Source organism: Trachymyrmex septentrionalis, unplaced genomic scaffold (genome assembly GCF_001594115.1).
Source record: "Trachymyrmex septentrionalis isolate Tsep2-gDNA-1 unplaced genomic scaffold, Tsep1.0 scaffold218, whole genome shotgun sequence".
In the NCBI taxonomy this organism is placed as follows: domain Eukaryota; kingdom Metazoa; phylum Arthropoda; class Insecta; order Hymenoptera; family Formicidae; genus Trachymyrmex; species Trachymyrmex septentrionalis.
The window spans coordinates 134,682-146,015 of record NW_017305373.1 but is presented as its reverse complement, the minus strand read 5'-3'; positions in this window follow the sequence as shown (position 1 = coordinate 146,015).

Genomic DNA, 11,334 nt, shown 5'->3' with positions numbered 1-11,334 from the left:
TGTCGAAAGACATTAAAATATCAAAACATTTTAATAATTAAAAATTTACTTACTGACAATAAAATCTTAAAACATCAAAAATATACTTCAAAAAATGTTAACATTCTTTATAAATAATAAAGAGCATACAGCCACAACAATAGATATTAACGCAAGTCATATATTTAAAATTCTCATATAAAAATGTAGACGTTTCGGTCAAGATTTGACCATCATCAGTACAAGATGATAAAAAATAAAAAACTTACAAAAAATTAATTAAGTAATAATCGCTAGTCCCTTCTTCAATTTAGCTATTTTTCTAAAATAGATGTTATTGACAAAAGTATTTAAAAAAATTTTAGTTATATTAAAAACAGTTTTAATCTGGTTAAAAAAATTAATGGTATGCCATTACAGGAAGATTATCAAATTATATCATTTGACATCACTTCTATGTATTCTAATATTTCTAATAATTTAGTTTTGAAAAGTGTCTTGGAAAGATGGGACTTTGATATGAAATAGCACGTTAATACCTTTCTACGAGTTTAAAATAGCAATTTTAATTATTTTAAAGTCTACTTTTTTTTAAGTTAATGATGTAATTTATGAACAAAAATTTGGTCTGCCCATGGAATCTCCTCTCTCTCCAATTCTAGCGGATGTGGTAATACAAGACTTGGAATGTAATACAATATTTTTAAGACATTAACCACACATATTCCACTCTATTATCGCTATGTGAACGACATTATTATCGCAACTCCAAACGATCATATTAATAAAATATTATGCTCTTTTAATTCTTACCATAAAAGAATTAAATTTACTGTCAAATATGGCAATAATGGAGGAATAAATTTTCTGGATGTAACTTTTAATTGAAGGATGGGAGAATTATTTTTGACAATTACAAGAAGCCTACAAATTCTGGAAGATATTTAAACTATTTTTCTAATCATCCGGTAGAACATAAAAGGGATGTTGTAATTGGGAAATTAGACAGAATCCTATTCCTTTCCCATCCAAAATTTCATGAGAATAATATCATTTCCCTAATCAAAATTCTCCAAAAAAACGGATACCCATCTGAATTTTTATTTACAACAGGATTAAAATTCTGTCTTTCAAAAATAATTTTGTAATGATCAAAGAACATAAAGATATTTTCAACTCGAATTCCTCTAGTATTACTAAAAAGTTTTTTACCATTGCTTATTTCAAAAAAATTTTGGAAAAATCTAAATCTTTTACAAAAAAATTTGATTTTAATATAGCTTATAAACCAATGAATTGTATGAACACTTTCATAAAAACAGGCAAAGATAAAATTAAAAAGAAGATTATTCGAATGTCGTTTATAAAATTAACTGTCGTGACTGCAATTATTCTTATGTAGAACAAACAAAAAGGAAACTAAAGACATGACTAAAAGAACACATAAACGATTTAAAAAAAAATCTACTAATTCTTTGTCTATTATCTCTTATTACACTTGATAATGATCATATGATTGACTGGGATAATATTAGCATTCTTGATTCCGAAAATTCGTATTATAAAAGGATGGTCTCCGAGATGATACATATCAAACGACAAGAACAGGGTTTAAACAAACAGAGTGACACAAAACGCTTCCCTAAAATTTACCTAGTACTCATTGGAAAAAGCCCCTCTACTCACACATAGCATTACCCTTTCCACTCTCATTTCCTCTCCTTTCCTCGCACAATATATATAGACTGTCGCTAGCTACAGTTCTTCATAATCGTCAGAAATAATTTTTTAAACAGTGTTTCAAGTGTTAGGTTTTTATTACTTACTCCGAGTCATATTTGCAAGGATTTGTGTCATAAGATACGTGGTAAACGATCGTGGTATTCAATATAAATTTAGACCAATTTTCGTGAACAAGTATTGTATTGGAAAAGTTATTAAAAGCGTAACTTTTTTCTTTAATTTTAAATAGAATCTGGAAATTCCGTATTTTCACACGAAGTCACTCATCGCTCCTTGCTGAAAACAGGAATCATAAACATAACAAATAATATATCAGAAGATTTTTAATATTGTTAATTTTTAATTCTCAGGACTTCAACTCACACTGTAAATTCATACCATAAACGATTGGAAAATTATTTCATCATCGGACTTGCTTGCATCATCTATCGAGCATTGCTTTCAATTTTATGTAATTTCTTTTTTATTGTCATCTTGATATTGTTGTATCACCTTCGAATTAGTGATTATTGTTTAATTAATTTTTTGTAATTTTTTATTTTTTGTCATCTTATTGTACTGATGATGATCAAATCTTGATCGAAACGTCTACATTTTTATATGAGAATTTTAAATATATGACTTGCGTTAACATCTATTGTTGCTGTATGCCTCTATGCTCTCTATTCTTTATATTTTGTATTTGTTAGCCACCTTCAAACATTTTTAATTTTATTTAATATTCTTTATATTGTCTTTTTGTATTTTTTTCTTATATTTTATATTCAAATATTTATAATTTTATATTGTTATTTATTTTTAAATAAAAAAAAATTTATTTGATTTTATTATTAACACAGAAAATCAATTAATTATTAAAAATTGAATATTGAATGTTTTATACATTAAAAATCAATAAAAAGAGATTTAAGTGAGATTAATATATTTTTACATTTGAATATAGCGCCAAACGTAAATTGGGGGTTGATTTTCATTGGCTTAATAAAGCTGCATTCGGACATACCATGTAATCCTTCCACCATGGCTTTAAGCACATAAATTCTTTGCATTAGCGGTGAATTTGTATTTTTAAAGTAGTGAATTTTTGTTTGTGAAGCAAAAAATTTATGTTTTAAAGCAATGAATGTGTTTTTAAAGCAGAGAATTTGTTTTTAAAACAGTGAATTTGTAATTAAAGCAGAACATATACATAGTGCTATATTGAGTTAGAATGACAGATATTAACCTCTAAAGTCTCTAACTTGAATGCTTAATAACTCTATTCACGAGACTGACCGTCGCGTTTTTTTGTCAGATTCTTTCATTTTAAGTGAAAACGCATCAAATGTGTATATTTTTATTAAAATTTTATATGGAGGAGAGCTATTCTAATTAATTACTCTTAACCTCAATAGTCGTCAACTTTAACGCTTACTATCTCGGTTCGCGGGGCAGAGCAACGCTTATTTCTGCCAGATTCTTTCATTTCATGCAAAAACGCATCGAATAAGCTTACTTTGATAAAAAAATTCGATAAGAATTTATCAGAAACGATTAAATTCTTACAAGACTTTATCGTTATTTATAAAGCCTATCGAAGTTATTTTTTAAGTTAGATACAATTACTATTACGTTTCGAATCGATTTTTATATCACATCTAGTTTTAATCGTTCTAGATCAATAGAAACTCTAGGTATATATCGTATTTATACACATATTCGTTGCTTATATGGTTTTGACGATAGAAAATCACTCGGGACATATTTGACATTTTATACGAACATCTTCTATCAGATTCTATATGAAATATGTGATAGAAATTTTATCAGTTGCTATCAGTAATTCATATATTCATTGCTTATATGGCTTTGACGATAGAAAATCACTCGGGACTTATTTGACATTTTATATGAACATCTGTCAAATTCTATGCGAATATGTGATAGAAATTTTATTAGTTTCTATGAGTAATTCACATATTTGTTGCTTATATGACTTTGATGATAAAAAATCTTTCGGAACTTATTTGATATTTTACATAACGGTTTTCTATCTGATGAAAGACACGATAGAAGACTTATCAGTATATTCTCTATTTCTAGTAAGTTAGAGATGTAGTTATTTATATAGAATTAAAGACAAAAATTAGATCAGAATTTATGTAATTTTTTATTAACTATTTTCTCTCAAATGAAATATGATAGTTATGGTAATTATTGTATGAATCCACTAAGTGAATCAATATATAATTATTCTTATATATTTATGAAAATGAAATTACTAAAGATCGGATTGAAGCAAGATTATAATCGTAGGACATTATGTGACGAATAAAGTTAGTTGAAAAATACATCAATTTAAATTTATTCGAGTTATCCCTGATAGAAAAATCTGAAAAATCCGTTTAGAAAACGAAAGAAAACGATTTTATCCTTTTGAATATCGTTTTTGGTTCGTGATTTCACGAAATGTTATATAATATTTTATATTGAAACTTTATCATAAGACTTTATTTATCAGATGCTGCCGTATGCTATATAGCATTTTATATTGGAATGTTATCATACTCTTTAAGATTTTACTTATTATATTATATATTATCATATGTTATGCAGCATTTTATATTGGAATGTTATCGTACTCTTTAAGATTTTACTTATTAGATGTTATCGTATGCTATGTAGCATTTTATATTAGAATGTTATCATACTTTTTCAGGTTTTACTTATCAGATGTTATCATATGCTACAGAGTATTTTATATTGGAATATTATCGTACTCTTTAAGATTTTACTTATCATATATTATCGTATGCTATGCAGCATTTTATATTGGAATGTTATCGTACTCTTTAAGATTTTACTTATTAGATGTTATCGTATGCTATATAGCATTTTATATTAGAATGTTATCATACTTTTTCAGGTTTTACTTATCAGATGTTATCATATGCTACAGAGTATTTTATATTGGAATATTATCGTACTCTTTAAGATTTTACTTATCATATATTATCGTATGCTATGCAGCATTTTATATTGGAATGTTATCGTACTCTTTAAGATTTTACTTATTAGATGTTATCGTATGCTATATAGCATTTTATATTAGAATGTTATCATACTTTTTCAGGTTTTACTTATCAGATGTTATCATATGCTACAGAGTATTTTATATTGGAATATTATCGTACTCTTTAAGATTTTACTTATCATATATTATCGTATGCTATGCAGCATTTTATATTGGAATGTTATTGTACTCTTTAAGATTTCTCTTGTCGGATGTTATCGAATGTTATATAGCATTCCAATATAAAATATTATGTAGCATTTTAAATTATGAACCAAAGTTTTATATTCAAAACGATAAAATATATCTTTTTTCATACATTAATAAAAAAAAAATACATTAATTTTTATTTTTAATTAATCAGAATTAATGTATAAATTATTTCACATACAATATTAATTACACATTACAATTATGCATCGGATATATAATTTACAATATTTGAAAAAAAAAATGCATACGCGGTATCGACGGAATTCTAAGACTTATAGAACGGTAACCTAACACCTAACAAGCTGAGCTATAATCGCATACTAGAACGATTTGACATTCGATTATTATTCAACTCCTGGTATAAGTTTTTATAATGAATTTGCTATAGCTGTTAAATAGTGTTCTATATGGAATTACATGCATCGAAAGGTCTATTATTGCTAATAGAAAATTCTTCACCGTAAAATTAATCTGGGTTTTTATGGTGTACCAATTTATAGGTGTCTACGGTTTTAAACAACAGAAATCGAAATATTCTGTATGGAAAATAATTCTTTACTACGGCCTTCGGCTGGCCAATATGTATTTCAGTAATTTTCCTCGTATAAGCGATTTATGAAGAATTTACTGATAGACTGCTAATATATAGTGTTCTGTCGTGTGAAATTGTATACGTTATACATGATTATATTGTATGAATTATTGTTTCAAACTTGATTTTTTTGGTAATTATTTGGTTTAGTTTCATCACCTCAAAAATCAATAAAATTAGGCTTATTTGACGCGTTTTTGCATGAAACAAAAGAATCTGGCAGAAATAAACGTCGCTCTGCCTGAGATATTAATAGCATTAAAATTGACTATTGAGATTAAGAACCCTGAAAAAAAAGTTGATAGAAAATGATTGAGAACGATAGAATTTTTATCAATTTGTACCATTTTTTGTAAGTTTATATCATTTTCTATCGTCGACCTCGCGAACATCACTAATGATCAGATATGAATCCTATCATATTTTATCGGGTTCTATAAAATTTGTATAAGGTTCCTATAAAATTTGATTCAAATTTGTGAATTCACGAACCAAATTCCATTTAAAATGATAGGATTTTTCTATCATTTTCTATTGGATTTTTTATAGGATTTTTCTATCATTTTCTATTTTTTTATCAGAGGGGAATCTGTTATAGTCACGCAACATCCCAAGCAACAATTTGACGTCCAAAATATGATATATCTTGAAAAATCCTGTTTATGTTGTACGTTACACGTGTATAATATTATACACGTATAACGTACAGCGACATAAACAGGATTTTTCAAGACATATTTCGGATGTCCAAGGACGTCAAATTATTGCTTCGGTAAAATAGGATTCATATCTGATCACTAGTGATGTTCGCGAGGTCGACAATAGAAAATGATATAAACTTACAAAAAAACGGTATAAATTGACGGTAGAAATTCTATCGTTCTCAATCGTTTTTAATCAACTTTTTTATCAGGATTCTTAACCTCAATAGTCAACTTTAATGCAATCAATCAAATTAATGCTATTAATATCTTGGTTTGCTAGACAAAGCGACACTTATTTCTATCAGATTTTTTCGTTTCGTGCAAAAACGCGTCCAACAAGCCTAATTTTATTGATTTTTGAGTTTCTAAACCGTATAATCGATGCATGTAATTCTGTATGGAACACTATTCAACAACTATAGCAAATTCACTATAAAAACTTATACGAGGAGTCGAATAACAGTTGAATGTCAAATCATTCTGAATAGTGTGCGATTATAGCTCAGCGTGCTAGGTGTTAGATTACCATTCCATAAATCTTAGGTTCGTCCCGTCAATACCGCGTATGCGTTTTCAAATATTGTAAATTATATATCCAATGCGTAATTGTAATGTGTAATTAATATTGTATGTGAAACAACTTATACATTAATTCTGATTAATTAAAAATGAAAATTTATGTATTTTTTTTCATTAGTGTATAGAAAAAAGATATATTTTATCGTTTTGAATATAGAACTTTGGTTGGTGATTTCACGAAATGCTACATAATATTTTATATTGGAATGCTATAGAGCATTCGATAACATCCGATAAGTGAAATCTTAAAGAGTATGATAATATTCCAATATAAAATGCTACATACGAGGGCAAGTCAATAAGTTTTTAGAAAATCTGTCAGAGGGCACTCGCAGTGTCATGTCACATTACTTTTTGACAAGTAGCATCTTTCAGCTGATTACTGTCAAATTTTGAGCGGAATTCATCGCGTGGTTTCATTTCTGTAGACGATTAAAGCGAACAACCTTTGTATTTATTGCAAAATGGAAAAAAACGAGTTCCGTGCAGTGATCAAACATCTACATATGAAAGGTTTAACGCCGAAAGAAATCAAAGCCGAGTTGGATAATGTTCATAGCACATTTGCATCAGCGTTTGCGACTATATACAATTGGGTGAATGAATTTAAACGTGATCGTACATCCACATGTGATGCACCTCGTTCGGGACGTCCAATTGAGGCTGCTACGTCAGAAATCATCGATAAAGACGATGTTTTGATTGATCGACGAGTGAAAGTGCGCGAGGCCACAGGCATATTACATGGTACAGTGATTTCAATTTTGTACGAACAATTGGGTATGAAAAAGCTATCGGCAAGATGGGTGCCGCGTTTGCTGACTGTGGACCATAAGCGCGACCGTGTGACGATTTCAAAACAATGTTTGGAGATGTTTCAACGTAATCCAAATGAATTTTTGCGTCGATTCATTACTTCACACCCAAGACGAAGGAACAATCAAAACAATGGACTTTACCGGGTGGACCAACTCCGAAAAAAGCGAAGACCGTGAAGTTGGCCGGAAAGGTGATGGCAACAGTTTTTTGGGATGCACGTGGTATAATTCATATCGATTACCTTCCGTCGAAGCAAACGATCAATGGCGATTATTACACAGCCTTATTGGACCATTTCAACAATATTTTAAAGAAAAAACGTCCCCATTTAGCGAAGAAGAAAGTGCTCTTCCATCAAGACAATGCACGGGTTCACACGTGCCCGGCATCGATGACCAAATTCAACGAATTCTGCTGCGAATTGCTTCCCCATCCAGCATATTCACCAGATTTAGCTCCCTGCGACTATTTCCTGTTTCCAAATCTGAAGAAACGGTTCGGAGGAAAGAGATTCACCACCAGCTCATCGCCGAAACAGAGGCTTATTTTGAAGGATTGGACAAATCATATTATTCGGTCGGCTTGAAAAAGTTGGAGAATCATTGGAACAAGTGTATAGAGCTGAAAGGAGATTATGTTGAGAAATAAAAATAAATCGATCAAAAAAAATGTGTTTTACTATGTTTTTCTAAAAACTTATTGACTTGCCCTCGTAGCATACGATAATATATAATAAGTAAAACCTTAAAGAGTATGATACCATTCCAATATAAAATGCTATATAGCATACGATAACATCTGATATGTAAAGTCTTATAGAGTATGATAAGGTTTCAATATAAAATATTATATAGCATTTCGTGAAATCACGAAGCAAAAATCATATTCAAAAAGGAAAAAATCGTTTTTTTTCGTTTCCTCGGATTTTTTTATCAGGGTAATTTTATTGCTATTATACAACAAAGTAATTCTAGAGTAAATCAATCTGATATTGACAAGAGCATATAACCAACACCGGTTTTTAATGCGATTTACCTAATATTGTTTATTCATAATAAAATATACTAAGATCTAAACGTTTCGACCATTATTAGGCCATCTCCAGTAGTTTTTAAATACAATGTTTATCTGATTTCGTCGTTAATTTGTTTTTGTTATTCTATCATTATAATTAATTGTTGAAAGACTTGAAATACATTTATAATTAAAAGAACTAGAAAGGATAGAACAGTAGGAGTCAAGCGCAGAAGACGTCGCGCAAATAATACATCTATGAAGTATGAAATTTCTTTATTCAATAAAACGCGCTTACATGTTTCGACTGACTTTTGAGCCTTCCTCAGAGACAACAAAAATTAACATACATTAACTGTGAATAAAAATTATCCTATCATGATGAGCACCCCTACCTTGTCAGTGTCGTTGGTACGCAGTAATGAGTCTTTCTGGCGTAATTTTTGATTACTTTCCAACTTTCATTTTTATGGAATTGATTAACGTTCCAATACGAAATTTTTCATTTGTAAGCTTCAATAATACTAGTTAAAACTGAAAGTGACTCACTGTGTCTGATACTGATTGGCTAAAATGTCGAGAATCGGTTTTTGAATAATTTATAGTAATGTTTGTGATACAGTTTGTGATCAGGATGAGCGTCCTTATTTTCGAGATGATTAATTATAATTTTAAGGTTTTTGATAAATTACTTTTCAAATTTTCCACTTCGATATTTCCATTATTTCCTTTTTTCGTTCATCTTTCTTTTCTCTTTTTCATTTTATTTCACTTTTTTTGGCGTTTAAATTCTCAAGGTAAGCGATGATCACCATGATAGGATAATTTTTATTCACAGTTTATGTATGTTTTTAATTTTTGTTGTCTCTGAGGAAAGCTAAAAAATGAACCGAAATATGTAAGCGCGTTTTAGTGAATAAAGAAATTTCACACTTCATAAATATATATTATTATACTTGCGCGACGTCTTCTGCGCTTGGTTCCTTTACTGCTCGTATTCTTTCCAGTTCTTTGAATTATAAGGAGTCTTAGTTAATTTGATTTGTAATACAGATTTACAATTAAAATAGTTAAAGAGTAATATAACTTATAAATGAGAATAAAAAAATTGCGAATCTAATCAACTGAAATTTCATTCGTTTGGTACTCGCCGCTTATCTGTCTTGCTCGAGATTTTTTTAGGTTTACTCATTCTGCTTCTAGTGCAGAATTTACAAGCTGTATGAACGCTGTTTTACATGCAGAACAATCAGTTTGCTTTATCATTTTTTTTTGCAATAAAACCCAAGACGTAATAAATTATGCAATCAAATAAAAATTATGCAATCTATACATTTCTTTGTGTGTCATTTTGCGGTGTACGACCAATGCGACATCTGTAGCCACATGATCGAACTTCCTCATTTCGAGGACATTTTCTAATAAAATACGCCCAAGTGGGTAGACCTTATATTCTTATACCGTGACTCTACGTAATCTTTCCAACTCGCCTTTCACCATGTATAGGAACACATTATCTGTTAGAAAATCGAAGAAGACAAATTTTTCTATCGTATTATTATATTACAAAAAACGTAGCATATTATGGATAATAAGTACATTATTCAACAAAAAATAAGGAACATTTTTGAACACTCAAAATTGTACAGTCATGGACAGATCGATTGCAACACTTTTTTTTAATGAATTTTGGAACTTAGTCTTGCTCTTAGAGAGGTTAAACGTAAATAGTTAAGATTCATAAGTAAGAACCAAATCACTCGGTGAGCAAACTGCATTCCAAAAAAGTGAACTCATTGAAAAAAGTGTTGCAACCGTTTTATCCATGATTGTACAATATTCAGAATCAGGAACTCGATGAAAAATCATCGCAGACAAAAAATTAGAAAAGCAGCTCGAAAGCTTGAAATCTCTACTTTTGAAATCCATAATTAATATTTCAATCTGACTGATCCTTTATGGAGCCATACGGACACAAATGGATATCCATCAAATCTGAAAATTTTGTACGAAACTTACAAAGATCTAAAGTTGTAAAGTAAAAATCATACAAAAATGCGGTTTATAGCAGTCAAAAGAATGAATTTTTACTTTCAAATTGCTTTTTTTATTAAGCGTTGTACGATTTTTTTTCACCGAGTTATTGTGAACGTTGGAACAAAAATTATTACTTTTGTTTTATTGAATTTATTAGCAACTTGTAATGCTCAGTTTAAGTTTACTTAAGTTGACATTGGTAATATAATTTTTTGATTGACATTTGAGAAAATCTAAGAGTCTGTGCATAATAGAAGAAATATTAGGTGTAGTAAAAAGAAATCTATTATTTTTCCAATAGATGGCTTTAGTAATCTGTATTTCGCGTTGTATAAGTGCGATCGGGTTACGCCAAATGGCGTTAGAAAGATAAGATTTCGTACTAAAAAAACTTCTCAGACAGTTTTGTGATTGCTTGAGTCAGTTGTTTGAGCGCGTGTCAAAGATGGACACCAACAAAGAGAAAATACGCCATATTTTACAGTTTTTCTTCGATAAAGACGAAAACGCAAGCCAGGCGGCTGAAAATGTGAATAGTGTTTATGGTCCTGATACTGTAACAGTCAATATCGCGCAATTTTGGTTTCGTCGATTCCGTTCCG